The sequence below is a fragment of the Zingiber officinale genome, chromosome 2A (assembly GCF_018446385.1).
Source record: "Zingiber officinale cultivar Zhangliang chromosome 2A, Zo_v1.1, whole genome shotgun sequence".
NCBI classification, from domain to species: Eukaryota; Viridiplantae; Streptophyta; class Magnoliopsida; order Zingiberales; family Zingiberaceae; genus Zingiber; species Zingiber officinale.
The window spans coordinates 92,918,460-92,943,031 of record NC_055988.1 but is presented as its reverse complement, the minus strand read 5'-3'; the positions used below and the strand labels follow the sequence as shown (position 1 = coordinate 92,943,031).

Below are 24,572 nucleotides of genomic sequence, written 5' to 3'. Positions count from 1 at the left end.
AGTCAAAGACCCAACAATGATAGATCGGGTTTAGGATACCGATCTAGTGTCTCCAATGCTAAGGTAAAGTCTTATGCTAGGGTTGCATATGACTATAGCAAGAAGAAACCAATAAATGACAATGGAAAGTCATTTAAAGGTAAGGTTAAATTAACCAAGGACAAGGTGTCCAAGGTTAAGAAGGTTAGGTTTGTAGGTCAAGTGTCACCGGAGGTGCACCGATGTGGCCTAGCTATTATGGATGAGTCACCTAGGGAGGTGACTAAGGTTAAGAGCTCTAGGAGGAGCTCTAAGAGTCAAATTGGGACTCATAGCTAATGGATCTCAGGTGAGTTTTACTTGGGAGTCTAGATGAGCCATGGAATGTGCCAAGTGGTTTGCAGACGGACTTAAGTCTCAAACCTTGGGTTTGGGCACAATTAGGTTGTATTTCATGCAAGAAATATGACATTGAGGTCATATAGCATGATATTTGATTTTGGATGTATAGATGTCATATAAACCAATGCTAGGGATGCATTGTGAGTTAGTATGGGCAAATACATCAAGAGGAAGTCAAAACTAGGACTTTAGGTTAAGGTTCAATTGAACCATTTAGCTAGTTTTGGGTTTTGTATCAATCTTGGGATTGGTGATAGATACATTTTTGAATGTATTTTTCCAAGTAGACATGGGTAAAACAGACCTCTCCATAAAATTTGGAATTTTTTGGATGTCTGTGGAATTATTGGCGCATTTCTGGAATTAGGTTTAGAATGCTGAAAATGCCTGAAACAACGTACCAGTCGACTGATACAGTTACCAATTGACTGGTAATAGTGAAAATCGAGCACAGAATGGTTCTGTGTGTTGTTTCGATAAGGGCAGTCGGCTGGAGCAGTCGACTGATACTAGTCTGAAAGTATTTTCAGCATTGGATTATGACCGGGTCAACTCGTTGAGGTGTATGAGATCCATGGAGGATGAATACATGAGTTTAGGATCAGTTGGATAATAAGTTTTCAACAATTGAGATATTGCTAGAAAGCTTTTTGGATGTTAGGCAAAGGGGGAGAAGTAAGGTTTAGTTGGGAAAACCTGAAAATGCCTTTGCGTAGGGGGAGCCTTGGGATAGGTTCTTAAAAAGCCCTGTGGGAAAATCCTAGCTCAATGGGGGCATAGGTGTAGGGGGAGCCTTAGGATAGGTTCCAATGCATGGTGCATTGATTCGGCAGTGTAAGTCCAAGTGTGTAGCCTTGGCAACGTAAGTCCATTCGGCAATATAAGTCCAAGTGTGCAACCTTGGCAACGTAAGTCCATTCGGCGGTGTAAGTCCAAGTGTGTAGCCTTGGTATCGTAAGTCCATTGTTTTTAGCATATTGTTTTGCTATTATGTTTTCCCTAACTTAAACGTATTGCTAAATATCAAAAAGGGGGAGATTGTTGGAGCAATCCCAATGGTCCGTGGGACCATGTGTTTTGGTGTTTGGGCAAAGGGTTTAAGTTAGGTTCACCCTTGTATTTGATATGTGTACTTGAGTTGTGCAGGATTGCAGGATACACATGTGACTCAGGTTGACGGCTTCGGGTCCGGTGAAGGATGGAGCATCCGAGGGACCGTGGACAAGGCAGCGAGGACAAGGTCCGAGGGAAGCGACTTCGAGGAATACGCGAAAGATGGCACTGGGGACGAGCCGCGGGCTTGTATGCATCCGAGAGATGAGAGCCAAAGGAAGTAGGTTTGAAGGTAAGAGGTCAAGGTTGCAAAGAAGCGTCAAGTGAGTCGTAAGGGTGAGGGTCCGAGTGCTGAGAGAATATACTCGGGTACCAGTCGATTGCTGGTTTCACCAGTCGACTGGTGCAGTCGACTGAACCAGTCGACTGGTAGCGAACAAAATATTTCTGTTCGCTCGGTCAGTATGGAGCAGTCGACTGCTAGTTTTAGCAGTCGACTGATATCGAGTCGTTGGGATGTAACGGTCGAATTTTCACACTGACCGAGCGAACAGAAACATTATATTCGCTGCAAGTTGACTGGTTTAGTCGACTGCACCAGTCGACTGGTACCCGAATACATTCTCTCAGCACTCGAACCCTCACTTTTATGACTCACTTGATGCTTCTTTGCAGCCTTGACCTCTTGCCTTCAAGTCTGCTTCCTTTGGCTCTCGTCCCTCGGATGCATACAAGCCCGCGGCTCATCCCCAATGTCATCCTTCGCATATGCCTCGAAGTCGCTTCCCTCGGCCCTTGTCCTCGCTGCCTTGTCCACGGTCCCTCGGATGCTCCATCTTTCACCAGACCCGAAGCCGTCAAAAACAATATGCTAAAATAAATGGACTTACGTTGCCAAGGCTACACACTTGGACTTACACTGTCGAATGGACTTACGTTGCCAAGGTTGTACACTTGGACTTACTGTGAGATACGGCAAAATAAAATAACCTATAATGATTTATGAGAATTTTTAGACATTTTTCTGGGTTTATTTGAAGGACTTATGACAGTGTTTAAAGGGATAATGGAAATCACCATTTGAGAGGCTTATTAGGGAGTTAATTAGGTGAAGTAATTAAACCCTACCTATATAAAAAAGAAGCTACAGTTCTCGAGCCCTAAAGGTCGCCTCATTCTCTTCTCATTCCCTTCGTGTCCACTCCGCCGAAAACACCCGATTCCCCTCGAGCTCGTCTTATCCGCTGACGGGATCAGCATCGACGCACGCCCGGGGTTGATCGCCGGCGCTTGGTTGCGAGACGAGTCTCCGGCCTCCTCCACGTGTGGTCGGCGGCCTCATCTGCAACGTTCCCTTCAAAACGTCACTGCACGCGTAGAATCCATGGTCGGGAGAGAAGATCTGAGCTTTGGGGACGCCGGAGATTGAATCGCCATTCCAGAGCTCGAAGTTGGTCGAGGATCTGCACCTTAGGAAGATATCTCGTCTTCCCGAGCTTTAGGGTCGAGCCAAATTCGTCAGAATTCGCCTCGCTGCTAGTGGTGGAAGCTGTCACTGAGGTATTGGAGGTAAGGATTGTTTGTTTAGGGTTCTTTGGTAGATATGGAAGTAGTGATGTGTGTCCAGATTGGAGGATGAACGGATTGTGGTTTGGTTTTTGGCAGTGGCTTGCTGTGAGGGGCTCGGCTACAACCTCCAGTAGCTGTTCATCATCAGGGACTCATGGGTAAGATATTTACAGTATTAAGACAGTAGATTTGTGGATCTGAGGTTGTATTCCATCTGAATTGTGCATTGATAGTGTGATTGCAATAGTTTGAAGGCTCTGTAGGAGCTCTGTTCGTGAATCTTGGCAGTGGGCATCACTGGAAGATTTGATCCGAAGACCTCATCTTCCGGCAGTGAGTGATCAGTGGGGTGTAAGGTAAGGTTTAGGTTTTCCGATACCTAGTTTAATTGAACAGATATTTGTACATTGGTGTATTGGGAACAAATGCATGACTTGGGGGAAATCCTAATTTTATGATCTGAAGGCATACGGTTAGGGTTGTGGATTGGGTGTTAGTAGATCAGAATGGTTTCGTTGGGGTAATGAATGAAACTTGGATTAAATTCACCTGTCATGTACACTAGTATAGTTATTTAGTTCATATGTAGTTAGTTAAATTTTGTACGTTGATACAGGACTTTGATCGAGGCGGGTATTGTGACGAGGTTGACGTCGGATTCAGCCTACATTTGAGGCGGGTACTTTTACTTGTTTCTTTAGTTATTGTTCTTGGTGCATGAGTAGCCAGATAAAGTAGAGTTTATCTTGACTCCACTCATTTTATTTCTTGTGCTTGATACTTTATCCACTCAATCTTCGAGATGCTCACTTCCGTATCTATACAGTCTCCCGTTGTTATTCTTGATAACTAGCAGATACTATATGCCATGTTTACCTGTTTGACTACTGTTTATTTATGCTTAGTATTGAGCATGCGGATTCATGTAGCATACCTGATTATTTTTTTTTGTATATATGATGACTGTTGCATTATTCGCATCATGTCATGCATGCATCGCCGATGACCTTGGCTCCCTTTGTTGGTTGCTACTCGGAAAACCTATAGGTTCCACTGTACAAAAATTTTGTACAAAGGTCTGAACCTTTTCCTAGCTACCATGTGTTCTTTTAAATTAAATTTTGGATCGCCTGCGGAACTTAACACGTTTGATCCAAAACTTAATCTATTTGTTCTTTTAGGTTTTGACTTGGATCTCCTGCGGAACTTAACACGTTCGACCCAAGTCTCCTTAAGTTATTAATTCCATTAAATATTAATTTCCATAATTGGTTCCCAGTACTGACGTGGCGAGGCACATGGCCTTCTTAGATATGGGAGCAACCACCACCGACTAGACAAAACCTTTTATAGAAAGCTAATATTTAATTTCCTAAAATAACTTTAGGTTAACCAAAGAGAACAATCAAATCACAAGGAAAAGAAAAAAAATAAAAGAACACAATATCGAAAAACATATTCGAAATTCTAGAATGTAAGCCTCTTGTATTTGGTATTATTTCCATAAATAACTAGCATGATGCGGAAATAAAAAATTACTAGTTATACCTTGTAGAAAAACCTCTTGATCTTCTACCGTATTCCTCTTCTAACCTCGAACGTTGTGTGGGAAACGATCTTCCGAGATGAGAAACCACCAACCACCTTCTTCTCCTCCAAGCAAGGTTCGGCCATAAAGGAAAAACTTCACCAAGGAGGAAAACCAAAATACTAACCAAGCTCCAAGAGATGCTAACTTTCTCTCCTTCTTCTTCTTCTTCTCCGAGTAGTATCCGGCCACCACAAAAGCTCCAATGGAAGAGAAGGGTTCGGCCACCACAAGAGGAAGAGAGGGAGAGGATGGCCGGCCACACCAAGGAACAAAAAAGATAGAGGAATAATAGATGTTGTATCTCATGAAGGCACCCTCACCCCTTCTTTTATATTCCTTGGCCTAGGCAAATTAGGAAATTTAATTACAATAAAATTTCCTTAATTTTCCTTGAAATGAATTAATTGAGAAAAATAAAATAAAATTTCCCAATCAACTTGTGATGGCCGGCCACAATCAAAAGAGCAAATTAGGAGAGTTTCAATCAACAAATTAAAACTTCCTAATTTGTTTCCGGAAATTTTAAAAAATAAAATTTCTCTTTAAAATCTCTTCATGGTTAATAAAAGAAAATTTCTATAATTTTAATTTTATTATCATGTGAATAATTTTAAAGAGAAAATAAAATATCTCACCAATCTACAAATAAGGAAAGAGATCTAATCTCTTTCTTTAATCTTTTGTAGATCTTTTACAAGAGAGATATTTTAATTTTAATTCTCTTTAATAAATTATATCTTCCACATAATAAAAATTAAAATTAAAATCCTTTTTAATTTAATATGGCCGGCCCCTCTAGCTTGGGTTCAATATGCTTAGGCCGGCCCTAGCTTGGTTCCCAAGCTAGCTTGGCCGACCCCTATTAGGTGGGTATAGAAAGTGGGTATAGGTGGGTATAGTACTATATAAATAAGAGGCTACGATAGAGACTGAGAGGAGGAATTGATTTTGGTCTCCCGATAAAATTAAGCATCCCGTATTCGCCCCGAACACACAACTTAATTTTATCAATAATAATTCATTCCACTAGAGAACTATTATTGAACTACCGCACCAATCCCAAATTACATTTTTGGGCTCCTTCTTATTATGAGCATGTTAGTCTCCCTGTGTTTAAGATATCGAATGTCCACTAATTAAGTGAGTTACTGACAACTCATTTAATTAATATCTAAGTCCAAGAGTAGTACCACTCAACCTTATCATCATGTCGGACTAAGTCCACCTGCAGGGTTTAACATGACAATCCTTATGAGCTCCTCTTGAGGACATTATCAACCTAGTATCTCTAGGACACAGTTTCCTTCTATAATCAACAACACACACTATAAGTGATATCATTTCCCAATTTATCGGGCTTATTGATTCATCGAACTAAACCTCACCCATTGATAAATTAAAGAAATAAATATCAAATATATGTGCTTGTTATTATATTAGGATTAAGAGCACATACTTCCATAATAACCGAGGTCTTTGTTTCTTTATAAAGTCAGTACAAAAGAAACGACCTCAAATGGTCCTACTCAATACACTCTGAGTGTACTAGTGTAATTATACAGTCAAGATAAACTGATAGCTAATTACACTACGACCTACTAATGGTTTGTTCCTTTCCATTTTGGTCGTGAGCTACTGTTTATAATTTATAAGGTACTGATAACATTATCTTCTGCATATGACACCACATGCTATGTTATCTACAATATAAATTAATTGAACAACTACAAACAAATGTAGATAATTTGACCAAATGTGATTCTTTATTCATAATGAATGTTTACAAAGCTTAGGCTTTCAGTATACACTCCAACACCCTTGTGGTTGAGACGGTCATTGGCCAAAGTCGCACGCTCGACCACTCATGGGTAGTGGCCGCTGGAGCGTGCTGCTAGTCCTGTCGCGCTACACTCGGTCACTCATGGGTAGTGGCAGCTGGAGTTGAGCCGCAGGGACCCTATTGCTAAGTGGCTATATAGCTACTATGCGAACTGTCCACTCGGTCACTCGAGAGTAGTGGCGGCTGGAGTGTTGTACAGTTGTCATCGATCCGGCCTCTCGACCATACAGGGGTCGTGGTGCAGAGAGGTGGGCGGGGTGACCATCCGTGCATACGTTGGTTCTATCATACCTGCTTCTGCTGTTATATGTCTACTTATGCTGTTCTGATACTACATATTTGTTATGTATGCTTGGACACTGTTTTCTTTTACAGTATACCTTACATGTGATCTGGGTGATTATGAGTAGTACTCTAGCAGTTTATGTTACCTCAGACCTTATACTAGCTTAGGATGTGGTATCAGGTATGGATATATATATATACTTTGTTTTACACAGTAGTATCTACTATTTATCTTTCCGAGACTGTATCCTTTTGCATTCCTGTTCTTAATGATACTCATGCACTGTCTATTCTATTACCCGCTGAGTCTTTATATACTCACCACCCACATTGGTAATTTCACCAGGTAGCTAATAGCGATGCTAGTACACTTGGAGGAGGATCCCGACTGCCGGTCCCACGTCGCTTCCGAGGATGGTTTTATGATTTTGGTTTTCATTTTATTGTGAGTTAAACCCTTGAATTTAGCATTGTAATAATTGGGCTGTGGACTTGTTATTTTGTATTTGGTTGTTTTGTCGAGGAGTCAAGCCGGGTCGGCCCGCGGTGAGTTTTCGTTACTTTATACTTGTTATTCTTGTTTTCCGCTGTGTTTGATTTTACAGCCGTGTGGGCTGCATATTATCTGCGTGGTTGTGATTTAATTTGCATATGTATTATCTGTTGGTGACGTATACAGGTTCCATTTGTCACTGCTACAGGGGAGATGTTGTCCGATTTTCGTCGGACAACCTTACTCTTGGGGCGTGACACTTACAGTGTCGAATCAATGCACCATGCATTGGAACTTATCCCAAGGCTCCCCCTACACCTATGCTCCCCATTGAGCTAGGATTTCCCCACAGGGCTTTTTAAGAACCTATCCTAAGGCTCCCCCTACGCAAAGGCATTTTCAGGTTTTCCCAACTAAACCTTACTTGAGGAAAATAAAAGATTAATTGTTAAATTTTTTAGAATAATTGCTTGTCTTAATAAAAGATTAATTAAATCTAAAAAATAAATTGAAACACTTCTTGAGGAAAATCAATACCTCAAAGAACAAATTGAAAATAGAAATCCAATTCAAGATATAAAACTTAAGGAGGAAAATACAATTTTAAATGGTGAAATTAATAAACTAAAAGGATTATTAGAAACTTTCACCACAAGATCAAAAAATTTGGACCAAATACTTAAAAAACAAAAAGTTGTATATAATAAGTTTGGGCTTGGATATAAGTCCAGCTCTACAAATAAAACTTTCATCTCTTTAATAAGTCAAAATTCGAAACAAACACAAGCTTGAGTTCCAAAAAGCTTGTTTAACTAAGCAAGTAGCACTTAGTCAATTTTATGTACCCAAAAATGAAATTCATTACCTAAAACCAAATTCAACTAAACCTATTAATTCAAACACAAACCTAAAATGTAAAATAAAATCAAACAAATCAAACTCAAATCGAAAAACTAAATTTAAATAAAATAATTACAAAGTTAATTTAAATTCAAGTTACAATCAAGTTTATTATAACTATAAAAATAATAGACATAAACCTAAAATTTAAACTCAAATTCAATAATTCAGGGGGAGACACCAAATTAGTTAGCACCTCCAAAAGTAATCGTTTACCCGACTGGGTAATTAAGACTAGTATAAATAGGGACAAAAGTTTAACCTGACAAATAGCACTGGAGAAGTTTTGGATGATAGTAGTTTAGGGAAACTCTGTCTATGCATGTCTAGGAAGATATTGTAAGATCAAAAGAGTGCAATAGAGGGGGAGGGGAAGTGAATATCACACTTTTAAAAACTTTTCTTTTCATGTTTTAAAGATAATCAGAATATGCAGTGGAAAGTAAAAGACTCGTTTGGTTACTTAGTTTGGAGCCTAGGTCGACTCCTACTCCAAGACCCGCGATCCTTGATCACACCGTTGGACAATTCACTAAAACTCTTCTTTCCAAAAATCTCAGAAAGAAGTAGTGTGTACAAGTAGATGAGTAAGATAGTAACAACCTACTATCTTACTTGAATTAAGTACAATGCAAGCAATAAAAAATTATATCGACAATATATAAAAGTTGAAGCTCGGTCGGCACTTCTTGAAGCAGTAGCTTGCTTATGAAGATGAGTAGTCGCAGCACGAACAGCAGCTTGCACAGAGATGAACTTCAAGCAAATTTCTTTCTTCGTTTTTGAGCCTCATACCTCAAGCTCTTTTTATAAGATTTGCCAACGTCCGGTCAACCGATCCACGTGTTCGGTCAACTGAACCCGCTCCCTTCCTTTTTTGCTGAGATCTGATCCTCGGCATTAATGATGTTTAATGGTTCGATCGATCGAACAGAGAACTTCCCTGTTCACCGAGATTCACACTTAATGCCCATTAATGTGATGATCTTTCGGTCGACCTATCCTCTAGTTCGGTCGACTGATCTACTTGGCTTCCTTCTTTGCTTTGGCTCGATCTGATCTATGTTGAGCCATCAGGATTCAGTCGATTGATCTTTTAGTTCAGTCGACCAATCAAGCTTAGATCAGAACGTGCTCTGCTTTGGTCTAAACTGATCTCTGATCTGAGTTAAGCTGGTTCAGTCGACCGATCCCTACGTTCAGTTGACCGATCAGGTCGGACCTGCAAAATAGTGTTAGACATATAATCCTACAAACAGAGGTTACCACAGTAATATTATATTTGATGCATGAGTAGTATTAGACAATAGAACTGTCTTGATCTCAACTTGAAAATCTTCCCGGTTTCTTCAGTTGCATCATGGACCTTAGGTTGTTCCTTTCAGGAACACAACCTCACTATCGCTCCTCCAGTTGCATACCTCAACTTACCTGCCAAACATGGTCCTCCAGATATGTTTGGACTTTGCCTGCTCAGTGTCTGATCGCCTTATCCACTAAGACTTTTCTTGCAATACTATATTAGCCAACAGCAATAATAATAATACAAAATACTATGGTAAACCTAAACTTAGATTTAACGAGATTCGCTAGTCCGGTCAACCGTGTATGGTCGACCGGAAACCATTCGATCAACTTTTCTTAGAGTTCACTCCAAAACTTCTCACTACCTAAGGTTATCTCCCCCTAGGATTTTCACCATCTGGCTTCACTCACCAGAACCTAAGGGTACCATCCCTTAGGATTTTCTCCACCTGACTTCACTGACAAGACTCAATATTCGGCTATCCATGGATCAAGTCCTCCAGACCTATCGAATCTACCTGCCTTCCACGATATACCGAGATTTTCCTTGCCTTAGTATTCGACTACCCAAGGATCAGGTCCTCCAGACCTATCGAATCCACCTGCCTTCCACGATCTACCAAGATTTCCCTTGCCAAGCCTGTAACTAGGACTTCTCTTGCCTAACCACAGTTAGCACTAGTCACTCGGTTGACTTCCCACCCTTGCCTAGCCACGACTAGGACTTCTCATGACCAAGCTCCATTAAATTTACTTAAACATATTTGTCAGATATTAAAACCTTGGAGGTCGATTGCTCCAATAAATATGGCTTCGACATGGTGCATTTGACTTAGTGGAACTAACTAAAGCTACGCCTTACTAATCCTAGCTTGCTAGACCAAAGTTTTGTGCTAAGTTAAGTGGATCAGACTATTTGAAAAATTTTGAAGGCATGGTTACTCTAATGATGTCCAGGTGACTCACCACAGCTTAAAAGTTTATTCAAAAAATACATGTTTATTGAACCCAAAGCTAAACTTGAATTTAATACAAGTTAAACCAAACCCTAAAATTCAACTTAACTCATCTCACAAAACCAATAAGGTTAAATTAATTCAAAATAAATTAAATTAAATTATGATTAATTCTAATTAATCAATATAAAATTCAATAATTAATTCCTTTAAACTATCATACTTACAAATAATTATAAGTATATTATTTTTATATGAAAATTAATATCTTAGGTTAAGGGGAGGATCTTTATTCGGATAATTTTTAAATTCTAGGAAAATTATTTACTTATGTTTTCTAAAAAATTCTTATTTTTTTAGTGTTTCAAAATTATTTTGGCCTTAGTCTAGATCGAACTCATAGAAGCATGATCCTATAGATCTAGGAATCGAGCATCTCACAAATACACTAGGTTTCCCTTGATTGCATATTCAAAAATATAGAATGACGTGAGATGTATAGGCATATTATCTGGATTTCATATGCTTATATTAGTGTATCAATATAAGTTTGGGCAAAAAATATAACAGTACATTAATCAAGTTAAGTAGTCATTTTTCAACAAATTTCTAACTAAATATTAATACTTAACTTAACTAACCAAGGAAACACTACTATCTTCTAGTAGTTAATTAGTAACTAAATGTTAGACATTTAAGGACCAATTTTATTTTAGATGAGTATTTTTAAACTAAGTTTTAATTATTATTACTTCTTAATTTAAATTAATTTTTAAACAATTTAACTAAACTTAATTTTTAACTTAAAGTAATTTCTTAACCTAATTTTTAACTTTAATTAATTTCTTAACTTAAATTAATTTTTAACTTAAATTAGATTCTTAATGTAAATTAATTTCTTAACTTAATTAAATTTTAATTTAAGTTAATTAATTTTTTAACTTAAATTAATTAATTTCTTAACTTAAATTAATGTTTAACTTAACTTAACTTAATTTTTAACTTAAATTAATTTCTTAACTTAAATTAATTTTTAACTTAACTTAATTAATTTTTAACTTAATTAATTTCTTAAATTAATGTTTAACTTAACTTAATTTTTAACTTAAAATTAAATTTTTTAACTTAAATTAATTTTTTTAATTTAATTAATTTTTTTTATTTAATTAATTTTTTAACTTAATTATTTTTTAGCTTATATTTTTTTTCAAATCTTTAACAACTTAATTCAATTTTTTTCCAATTTTTTTAACTTAATTAAAACTTTTTCAAAACTTTTTTTTTTAACTTAAGTAAATTGTCAATGATTTAATTAAATTTTTTAAACTTAATTTAATTTTTAATTACCCTTTTCAACAACTTGATTTTTCATAACTTAATTAAATTTTTTTACTTAATTAAATTTTTAGCTTAAATTGTTTCAACAACTTAATTAAAATTTGTTTTCTTCAACTTAAAATTAATTTTTAACTTAAACAATTGAATTAATTAGAATTTAATCAATTTAAGTTTTAACTTAAATTAAATTTTCAACAAGTTAATTTTTAATCTAAAATTTTATTAAAAAAATCACAACGTTAAAAACTAACCAAACCCGGGCGCCCCTACAAAACCAGTTGCTGGTTTTACAACGAGGACCCATAGTATAGGGTTCCAAGCGCCCCGCACCTCTTATGGTCCAAGCATCTAGACACAATCTAGGTGCTCGGATCACGCTTATAAAAGCACCCAACGAGTGCCCTCGTTTCCTTGCCCCATCTCCCTTTTATTCTTTTGCAAAGGCTCTTCACCGGGATTTTTTTAACAGCAAAGCCAAAAAAAAGGGAAAAAGAAATTTTTAAGTTTTCTTTTCACATATTCTTAAACTTTTTTCCTTCGGTTCTCGAGCCACGTTGCTAAAGATCAACCGAGATCGTCACTTCTTTTATAAATATTCACGATGCATCAGTAATATTTTAAAACTTACACTTTATGTTTTATTTTTTTCTTTTAATTTAGAATTCCATTTTTTGATTTTTTTTTTTTGTTAATTAGGAAAAGGTCAAATATTGGTGTTGGTCCTTCAACTTCTAGTACGGACCCAAGGTTTCCAACAAAAGCACTTAGGATTAGATTTTCTTCCATTACATATATTTTGTTGCATTTTATATATCTAGATAGGGGTTTCTTCTTGTGATCATGCATTCCCTGTGTAGAGGTCATTGACTATTATAGGTTGCAGAGTTTAGTGTATTGTTTTAGTTTAGTAAACATAGGTTTGTGTACTGAACTATATAACAACTTAGTTAAAGTTGATGATTTTACATACACTTGTAGGGTCGACGGTATGGACATTACATGATCTCCCATGATCATTAGAGATGTTTTAGGATTGCGACCCTCTACATGCCCTTTTTTGTACTACCCTTAGGGATCTACCATTTGGTGATCCTTATTCGCATATCACTCTCGATACGATATACTCATATTTTTTTGGAGGGGGGAGGGGGGAACGCGTACCTATTGTGACCTAGTTTAGATATGTCACCCTTAAGCTCTAGGAGTATACCCTATATAGGGTCCTAGTTATGTGCATTCTACCTCTAACTACCTGCAATGTAGCCATGATGTGTCCTTTTCTTTCATTCCTTCTCTATGCATTATGTCAGAGTCTAGACATAGACATTAGTTTGCATATATTTCATATGATCATTTATTCAACAGGTATTACCAGTAGTCGACGGGTCCATATACCTTATTATCATATTTTGACCACCTACTTGGTATCATTAGGTATTGATGTCACCACGAGTGATGTCAAAGTCCTAAATGAGTTCAACATAGTAGCTGCTAGGAACTTGTCCTTAGTTGGTATCTATATAAATGATCAGGTGTCCTATCTTAGAGGAGAGAGGCCCAGCATTAGCCTGACCCCTCAGCCCAACCACAAATTAACCCCGCAGCCTAGGCTCAGCCTAATCTAGCTCCAGGAGAGGAGGCAAAGATACATGATATCATGGCTGATCTTTTTGGGTTGCCCCCACCTCCAGCCTCTCCTACTTTAGACGGCAGAGTTACAGGACTTGAGGAGTCCTTGACAAGTCTTTGACAGGAGGTCTCTGGTCTTCGACAGAACGTTTTCAGTCTTCGAGAGGAGGGGAAGACTCATCATACTGAGTTGATGGACATGTTATGATCTTGAGATTTGACTCCTCTTCCTCATCTTCTCAGTAGTTCAGTTTCTGCTATGTTTTCCTAACTTGATGTTATGTGGTTTTCACTTTAGTTACTCAATATTTTATTTCACTTATCACATTATGCTTGATATTTCTTATCTTCCACTTCAGCTGTTATGTGTTTATTGTGTTCAATAACAATATTAGATTCAGGGGAAGGATCTAATCATTTATCAAAAATTCTAAAATGTTTACTTAAACAACTTTTTTAAAAAAGCTTTGCCCAAAAAACATCTTGAAAATCTTTCTTAGAAAATTATTTCTTTAACATTACTTTAAAATTTTTAATTAGAAAATTTTTCTTTGAAATTACTTTACAAATATCTATTTATAAATTTTTTTTTACTTAGAATTTTTTTCAAAATTTTACTTACAAATATTTTAAAAGGTTCACATAAAATTTTTTTTACTTAGAAATTTTTGAAAAAGTTTACTTAAAAAGTTTTATTTAAGCCATTACTAGGAACACAATTTTGAATTCAAAAATGCTCTTAAAAATTTTTACAATTTTTTTTTTCTAAAATGAACTTTTGTTCAAGCTTCTCTCTAAATCTGATACATATACTTTTAGCATTAATATCTAACATTACTTATCTTATGCTTGTATTTTTTTTACCTTAGTTTTTTTTTATGAATGTCAAAGGGGAAGAGTAAGGGTTAATATAGAAAAAGAACAAACAAACACGAACAAGTAAATCAAATTAAAAATTAACTTAAATCATTTGTTTGTAGTTTGCATATTGTCTTTCAATATTATTCTTTTCTAACTTTAACCCAGATTGTCATTACATCAAAAAGGGAGAGATTGTTGGTATAATTTGCACTAATGATCTTGAGGGTTTTGATGAATGACAAGTGGATTAAAGTTAGAGTGTTTGTGATATAATTCCTTTACCAAGTGTGTAGGAGTTGATGGGTCTGAAGAACTTGACACCAGGCTGAAATCCAACTAGGTCCGTGGGACCTGATACTTGGTTCGAAGTCCAGATAGGTCCATTAGACCCGATATCTGGCAGGAAGTCTGATTAGATCTGCGGGACCTGACAAAGTCCTTTGACCAGATCTGCGGGACCTGACAAACGCTTTTTCGACGAGATCGCCATGTCAGTAGCAGTCTAGGCGCCTGGATGGGTTTCAGGTGCCCGGAATGAGCCTATATAAAGTCCTTTGACCAGTAGCTTTAGGACAACAAGTGCTACAACTTTCATATTCACACGCTGCTCCGAAAAGGCTCCGACAACACCAAAAAGCTACCTCGAAGTTTAAATTTCCTTTTTGTTTGTTGATAACCTTTATGTTTTAGTTCTTATACTAAATCTTTGTAAATCATTTTTTAACTGATAGTGATTTTCCATCGAAAGTACTCTCACATGCGGGTCTTAGAGTAGGAGTCATCAAAGGCTCCGAACGAAGTAAAAAATTACATGTGTTAGCGTTTGAATTTTTATGTTTCTTTTCCATTGTGTACTTTTGATTCCTAAAAAGCAACGATCGTTAGTCACCCCCAGTCTTTCCGATCCAAAACCACGAGCGTGCCCCATGCTGGAGGTGTCATGTTGAGCTGGATTTTAGAGTTACTTAGTATTTTAAATCCAAAATACCATATATGGCTTGGGTTGTTATTCCTGCCTAAGATCATCAATGGATGAGCCACCAGTGAGATGTCGTTGAAGTTGACTAAGTCACTGAGCACCAAGGAGAGTGGATTTCCTAGAGGGATCGCTAAGCTGGAAAGAAAGAGAAAGAAAGGAGAAGAGAGTTAGAACGGAGGTCAAGGGATGACCCAACTCAACCACTTCAATGCTCACATCAATCTCTAGCAAGGGAGGAAGATGAAGAAGATGAATAGATGGTATGTAGTGGCGTATGAGTAAATGTGTCACGCCTCAGGTAGTCCCTGTCCGAAGAAATTTCGACAGCATCTCCCTTGTACGGGTGACAATATGAATCCAGAATACATATATCTATACCTCGGCCACACTCGGCCGGAACAATACACACAAATAGTAAATAATCCACGCAGTTATATTCAACATTTCTACACAGATATAGTATGAAGAATCCACGCAGTTATATAAAGAAAAGATGATATAGAAATCAACGAAGATATACGTACACATCCTACTCCACTACAACGAAGAAACGAAATCCACGAAGTAATGAAATATTCGCAGCGGAAAACAAAGTAACAAACCCGAATGTTCGATATAAAGTCCACAATACAAACCCACATCACAAGTATACGTATAAGAGCGAAAACATAAAACGATATCTAGAAATCCTCGCGACAAAGGGGCTAGCGACTGGAATATCTCCCGACGGCCTCAACCTGAAAAATAGTAACAACGGGGTGAGTTCAAAGAACTCAGCAGGTAATCCAATAGATATGTACAGCAACATATAACCACCAGTAACATCCTATGGTACAGTACACTAAACCATGGAGCCTAGAGTACAGTCTCCTAACAGTACAACCTACGGTACAGTCTCCTAACAGTATAACAGATATGCATAGCTAAAATAAACTGTAATAACCAGCAATAGGCATAAAGTACAGTCTATAGCAAGAATAATAAGAAAATGCATAAGTGAAATAAACTGTGCTCACCTGCGAGGCTTGGGCAACTGATTGTCAACATACAGACATAAAAGTAGCCAGAGCAAAAGCATGTATCCTGTATGCATGTCAATCATATGCAATCACCAAAATGCATCAATCATAACGAATGCAATCCGTGCACATGATGCAATATGACATGGTCACCCCTGTCAACCAGTCAGCCATCTCACACACAATGGTGAGACTGAGTGGGTAGGGTTGTGACACCGTGCACTCTGCCATCACTGCCCCTGAAGAGTGACCGAGTGGACGGGATGCTGTCGGAGTACACCTATCCTCCTACCTCAGACATAGTGAGGGAGCGCAATGCTCTCATCTCCCGGTACACAATGACGGGGAGGGACCCCTGCCTGCTACCACGCTGCAGTCACACTACCCATGAGTAGACCAGCGGAGCACTACAGAGCAACCTACCATACACACCCTAAGTGCTATGCCACTACCCATGCAGTGGTCACGTGTGTAGAGGTCCATGTAGCCGGCCGACGAGCTCAACAACAATGGAGTCGTCAATCGCCCAGCATGCAATCATGCGATATGGTGCGTGCAGCTACAGTATGTCATACCTGAACATATCCTCCTCCATATGCGTAGGTGCCAATAAAACAAACGCATATGTACAACAATGATATAAGCAATGCAAATCCAACAACATATAACAAGTATCTCCAGCAACTAATCAAGTGTAGATAAGCATCATAAATATCCATCTCTATGAACATATATACACATGGCAAAAGATAAAAGCATCCAGTTCTAAAGTAAAGCAACTAACAGAAGAAGCATGTGATAGGTATCAACTAAGCTACGACTAGGGAAGAGATAAATCTACCATCTACCACTAGTAACTATATATAAACTATACATATCACAAGACAGTATCAAAAGATAAGTCAAAGGGTACCCGCCTCAAATAGAAGGTACGATCAAGCAATCCAACGTCGAGACGTCTGTCTCGAATCAGAGTCCTGTGTCAAACAAACAATATATCTATTTTATTTAGCTAAATCCAAATAAATAGCTAAATAAAAATCCCTAAACCTAAATTAGGGCAAAACCCTAATCACACAACCTCAATCTACATAATTAAATATAATGGTTAATTAGGATTAGTTACCTAATCCCTAATCACCAATTATATTAGAAATCCAACGGTTGACTAGGGTTAATTACCTTAACCCTAATCATCCCATTAGATCAATATAAACAAATAAATCTAAACATAATCACTAACCATCTAGTAATCATGTAATCCAAATCATACCTAACTCTACACATAAACCTAATTCAATTCTACACATGATCAAGTAATACAACATAATCCACATGTATCAAAATCCCTTCACATACCTCGATTCACAGCCCTGTTGATTGCTGGATCAAGGAATGCTGCTAGAATTCACCTCACTGATCCAAAACCTTTGTCAACAACACAGCAACAGAACCTCACTGCTTTAATCAAGTTGCTGTTGAAACAAGATGCTGCTGGAGGGAGGTTCTGCCGAAACCCAAGAGAGCTGCTGGATCAAAGAAACCACAGAACACAAATTGAAATCCACAAAACAAATCCTCACTGGAATCAGTCGGATCAAGAAGGAATCAAATTGATCAAGAAAGATCAAAAGATCCCAGATCAAATAGGAGATCAAACAATGGAAATCAAAGATCACACATCCTAATCTTACCTCAACAGATTAGCCAGCAGCAAGGAAGAAGAAATCACCCAATCGGAAGATCATCACTGATCAATTACAAACCTAGACTCTGCCCGACAGCTCAAGAACAGACTCACTGATCTCCAATGCCTCCAATTCATGACCTAATTCAACCGCAACCCCCAATCAATCGCAACGAAGAAGGGATCCAAGATCTGATCTGGGATCACCGACAAATCAGAGAGGAAATGAGCAAGAATCGGGAAAAGACTCTATCTAGGGCACAAATCAGAAAATAGGAAGGAGGAAGGATCAGTTATTGACCCTCAGCGCCCTAATTGTCTCTTCTCGCCGGCGATCGGATCGGGGAAGAAAGGTCGGCTGTCGACTAGAGAAGATGCAACGCCATGTCTGTGATCCAGAGTGGAATAGTGCGGCCTGGATCTGAGCTCAACGGCCGCCAATGTCGATAGAGGAAGATCGCCGGATCTGAAAGCCCTAATCCCTTCGGCGTCGCTTGTCCGCGAGAGAGAACAAAGAGAGGAAGAGGGGAGTTCGCGTCGGGGCAGAGGGGAAGAAGGAAGGGTGGATCGGCGTTTGGGAAGGGAATTAAAAATAAAGGAAAAGAATTTATAATTACAAACTTTTCCTCACTTAAACGGGTATCCCAAATAGGCTTTATCCGCGCCCGAAATTGATCCCCTCAAAACCCGTCGTACGAGCTCCAAAAAATTCCCAGAAAATTCCTAAAAATTCCGGAAAAATTTTGTAAGGCTATTTCTCAAATAACCCTATTATTTAAATTTTCCGAGATCTCACATCCTCCCCTACTAATAAAAATTTGGACCCCAAATTCACTATAACCAATAGCAAACACTGAAATATAACCATGCAGTATAAATGCTGAAGATACTCTAACCCACATACCTCAAGTAAAAAGATGGGGGTATCGAGCTCGGATCGTATCCTCCAGCTCCCACGTAGCCTCCTCGTCAGAATGATGCTGCCATCCGACTTTAACCAGTCGGACCGTCTTGTTCCGCAGCTGACGCTCTCTACGGTCCAGAATCCGCACCGGAACCTCCTCATAAGTTACATCAGGCTGAATAGGAACAGATATATCTGACAGAACATGTGCCGGATCAGATACGTATTTCCTCAGCATAGATACATGGAATACATCGTGAATGCCAGCTAGAGATGGTGGTAGCGCCAGACGGTAAGCTACTGCTCCAATCCTCTCCAAGATCTGGAATGGCCAAATATATCGTGGAGCTAGCTTACCTCGAAGACCAAACCTCTTCACCTCTTTCGTGGGTGAAACTCTCAAAAATACATGATCACCAATAGAGAACTCCAGGGGTCTCCGTCGCTGATCAGCATAACTCTTCTGACGGTCCTGAGCCTCTGACATCCTCCGTCTGATAGTACGAACTAACTCTGCATCCTGCTGAGCTCTCTGAGGTCCTAACAGCTGGGCCTCCCCAACCTCCTCCCAGAGGATGGGTGTCCGACACGGTCTACCATACAACGCCTCAAACGGTGCCATCTGAATAGCCGAATGATAGCTGTTGTTGTAGGCGAACTCTACCAATGGCAGATGGTCCTCCCAACTACCTCCGAAATCCATAACGCAAGACCTCAGTAAGTCCTCCAATGTCTGAATAGTCCGCTCTGACTGCTCATCTGTCTGCGGATGGAATGCCGTGCTGAAACGAAGTTGTGTGCCCAAGGCCTGCTGCAGACTCTGCCAGAATCGGGACGTGAACCGTGGGTCTCTATCAGATATAATGCTCAACGGAATACCATGCAATCTAATAATCTCTCGACAGTATAACTCAGCTAATCGATCCAGAGAATCAGTCTTCCGGATCGCTAAAAAGTGTGCGGATTTGGCTAATCAGTCAACGATTACCCAAATCGCATCATGGCCTCGACGAGTCCTAGGCAAACCAACCACAAAATCCATAGTAATATGCTCCCACTTCCACTCTGGAATAGGGATCCTCTGAAGTAAACCAGCAGGTCTCTGGTGCTCAGCCTTCACCTGCTGACAGACAAGACATCTAGCTACAAAATCTGCAATGTCTTTCTTCATACCGTTCCACCAATAGGAACGCCTCAAATCACGATACATACGGGTCCCACCTGGGTGGATAGCAAATCTAGAACGATGAGCCTCCTGAAGTAACTCCTCCATGACCGGGTGAGACTGAGGTACACATAATCTGCCTCGAAAATAAACAATACCCTCGTCATCTCGTGTAAACTCGGTCTGCTGTCCGGAAGCTATCTGGCTGCTAATGAACTGTAAATGCTGATCTCCTGCCTGGGCCTCTCGAATCCTCATCCTAATCGACGACTGAGCAACTATGGTAACAAGAATACCCTGCTCTGTCCTTCCCTGCTCCTCAAGGCCCAACTCAGAGAATCCCTGAATCAAGTCCGTGACTAAAACTCGATGACAAGCTAAAGTCCCTATGGACTTCTTGCTAAGTGCATCAGCAACCACATTAGCTTTACCCGGATGGTAGCTAATAGTACAATCATAGTCCTTCAGGAACTCCATCCATCTCCTCTATCGAAGATTGAGTTCCTTCTGTGTGAAAATATATTTGAGACTCTTATGATCAGTAAGAATCTCAAAAGTAATACCATAAAGATAATGTCGCCAAATCTTCAAAGCAAACATAATAGCGACTAGCTCTAAATCATGTACTGGGTAGTTCTTCTCATGCTCCTTCAACTGACGAGAGCATAGGAGACTACCCTACTGTGCTACATCAAAACAGCGCCCAAGCCCGGAAGAGATGCGTCTGTGTAAAGTATGAACCCGTCATCACTAGAAGGTAAAACCAACACTGGTGCTGATACTAATCTCCGCTTCAGCTCCTGGAAGCTGGTCTCACAAGCCTCTGACCACGTGAACTTCACACCTTTCCTAGTCAAACGTGTCAACGGCATAGCAATACTGGAGAAACCCTCTACGAATCGTCTGTAATATCCAGCTAGTCCCAAGAAACTGCGGATCTCCTGGACTGACTTCGGCTGCTCCCAGCTGGTGATAGCCTCGATCTTCTGAGGATTTACTGAAATGCCTCGGCTAGAAACCACATGTCCTAGAAAACCAACTGAGGGAAGCCAAAATGCACACTTGCTGAACTTCACATACAGACGATGTCGTTAAAGAGTCTCCAAGACTATGCGAAGATGTTGCGCGTGCTCCTCCTCAGAACGCGAATAGATCAATATATCATCGATAAACACAATAACAAACTGATCTAGGTACTCCAGAAAGATACGGTTCATCAGATCCATAAATACTGCAGGAGCATTGGTAAGCCCAAATGACATTACCAAAAACTCGTAATGTCCGTATCTGGTGCGAAATGTTGTCTTCTGAATGTCAGAATCTCTAACTCTCAGCTGATGATATTCAGACCGCAGATCAATCTTAGAATACACTGATGTATCTCTGAGCTGATCAAATAAATCCTTAATCCGTGGCAAGGGGTACTTATTTCTGATAGTCACTACATTCAGCTGCCTATAATCGATGCACAACCTCAGAGTACCATCCTTCTTCTTGACGAATAGTACTGGAGAACACTAAGGCGGAATACCGTGGGGTTCTCTACAAGGACACCGGAATGCTCCTGCCCGTGCATGTCGTATGCAGCTGCTGCAGGGGGAGCTGTCCTCTGTTGATGATGCGAAGATTGGGCTCTCGGCCCGCCTCCCTGAGTCCCGGACTGACCAAACTGTCCTCCTGGAATAGAAATCCTGGAAGCTACATGCTGAGCCTTCAGCGAACAGTTTCGGCTCAAGTGCCCATGTAATTTGCAAAAATAGTAAACTGATTGTCCCAGAGTACACGTAGAGGTGATGTGATCTCGGGATCTACATCGAGTGCAGTGAGAGTCACCAGGGGACAGTTTTCGATTCTGCTAAGAAGACCGGGAACGTCCTGATGAAGATCGTCCGGACTTCTGGGGTCGGCCAGATGACCCAGAAGTACCCTGACCCATCTGAGTGCGACTGCTCTGCTGCTGTCCCGTATTCTGTGGCTGCTGGATCTGTCCGAAAGTCCGATCAGTCTGCTTCCTCTTCTTGTCTACTTTCACTCTCTGATGAGTAGACTCAATCATGAGAGCTCTATCCAGTGTCTCGGTGTATGATGATATACCAAGACTGGCAATCTTCACCTGCAGATGTCCGTCCAGTTCCTGGACAAACTGAAGCATACGAGATCTTCCCTCGACAACCCACTCAGGGCAGAATCTAACCAACCGATTAAATTCGGCATTATACTCCATCTTTGAACGGTTATTCTGCCGAAGACTCAGAAAATCCTGTCGACGTGTCATCTGATACGCCCGGGGAAAATACTGACTCTCAAATGCCTCCCTAACTCTCGTCCAGGAAATATGTTGCTCGCCGATAATCGAGCGCTGCGTGTCCCACCAGATCTCTGCCTCATCTCGTACCTCAAGTACGCAGTAGTAGGCACGACTGAAGTGGGTGCCGAGTATACTAAAGGTGATACCACTAGTGGTACAGTCGAGGTATGCACCTCTGAAGTCGGAACCGTCGGGATCTTATAATCCGACGTGCTTATTATATCCTGACGAGTCTGTCCCTGACGGACAAGCTCGACCTGAGCAGATCTCTCTGAAGACCCTGTCTCCGGAGAATCTATCGTCCTCTTACGTGGACGACCACGTCTCGATACCGGAACACGTGTATGTGTCATATCTGTAAACAAAATGTTATCCAGATATCACTACAAGTATGAAAACTATAAAATTACCTCATTTACCTATTTGTCGTCTGGAGATGTCCTGTCGCTGCTTAGCCCCAAATAGAACCAATAAAACCTCATCAAAATACCTCGGAATTCCGAAACGATAAAATCGACGGAAATTCATACAATCCGAAAATATCCAGATAAGCTTGCAAAACTCGTAAGCACTAGTATTAGAACGGCTCTGATACCAAATAAATTGGTATCAGATAAACCTCGAAAATCCAAAACGAAGAGCAAGTATCGTGTACCTTGCTCTAATACCAAAAATATTATCACGCCCCAGGTAGTCCCTGTCTGACGAAATTTCGGCAGTATCTCCCCTGTACGGGTGACAATATGAATCCAGAATACATATATCTATACCTCGGCCACACTCGGCCGGAACAATATACACAAATAGTAAACAATCCACGCATTTATACTCAACATTTCTACACAGATATAGTATGAACAATCCACGCAGTTATATAAAGAAAATATGATATAGAAATCAACGAAGATATACGTACACATCCTACTCCACTACAACGAAGAAACGAAATCCACGAAGTAATGAAATATTCACAGCGGAAAACAAAGTAACAAACCCGAATGTTCGATATAAAGTCCACAATACAAACCCGCATCATAAGTATACGTATAAGAGCGAATACAGAAAATGATATCTAGAAATCCTCGCGACAAAGGGGCTAGCGACTGGAATATCTCCCGACAGCCTCAACCTGAAAAATAGTAACAACGGAGTGAGTTCAAAGAACTCAGTAGGTAATCCAATAGATATGTACAACAACATATAACCACCAGTAACATCCTATGGTACAGTACACTAAACCATGGAGCCTAGAGTACAGTCTCCTAACAGTACAACCTACGGTACAGTCTCCTAACAGTATAACAGATATGCATAGCTGAAATAAACTGCAATAACCAGCAATAGGCATAAAGTACAGTCTATAGCAAGAATAATAAGAAAATGCATAACTGAAATAAACTGTACTCACCTGCGAGGCTTGGGCAACTGACTGTCAACATACAGAGATAAAAATAGTCAGAGCAAAAGCATGTATCCTGTATGCATGTCAATCATATGCAATCACCAAAATACATCAATCATAACAAATGCAATCCGTGCATATGATGCAATATGACATGGTCACCCCTGTCAACCAGTCAGCCATCTCACACACAATGGTGAGACCGAGTGGGTAGGGCTGTGACACCGTGCACTCTGCCATCACTGCCCCTGAAGAGTGACCGAGTGGACGGGATGCTGTCGGAGTATACCTATCCTCCTACCTCAGACATAGTGAGGGAGCGCAATGCTCTCATCTCTCGGTACACAATGACGGGGAGGGACCCCTGCCTGCTACCACGCTGCAGTCACACTACCCATGAGTGGACCAGCGGAGCACTACAGAGCAACCTACCATACACACCCTAAGTGCTATGCCACTACCCATGCAGTGGTCACGTGTGTAGAGGTCCATGTAGCCGGCCGACGAGCTCAACAACAATGGAGTCGTCAATCACCCAGCATGCAATCATGCGATATGGTGCGTGCGGCTACAGTATGTCATACCTGAACATATCCTCCTCCATATACGTAGGTGCCAATAAAACAAACGCATATGTACAACAATGATATAAGCAATGCAAATCCAACAACATATAACAAGTATCTCCAGCAACTAATCAAGTATAGATAAGCATCATAAATATCCATCTCTATGAACATATATACACATGGCAAAAGATAAAAGCATCCAGTTCTAAAGTAAAGCAACTAACAGAAGAAGCATGTGATAGGTATCAACTAAGTTACGACTAGGGAAGAGATAAATCTACCATCTACCACTAGTAACTATATATAAACTATACATATCACAAGACAGTATCAAAAGA

General features: G+C 39.7%; 1 long non-coding RNA gene across 1 annotated transcript; it reads right to left on the bottom strand.

The window, feature by feature from the left end:
• Positions 1-17,146: 17,146 nt before the first annotated feature.
• LOC122039804 lies at positions 17,147-18,013 on the bottom strand. Its single transcript, XR_006128387.1, has 3 exons — positions 17,894-18,013; positions 17,559-17,728; positions 17,147-17,176 (listed from the first exon to the last, which is right to left on the bottom strand). It is a non-coding gene; the product is annotated as an uncharacterized LOC122039804 (long non-coding RNA).
• Between the last annotated feature and the right edge of the window lie 6,559 nt (positions 18,014-24,572).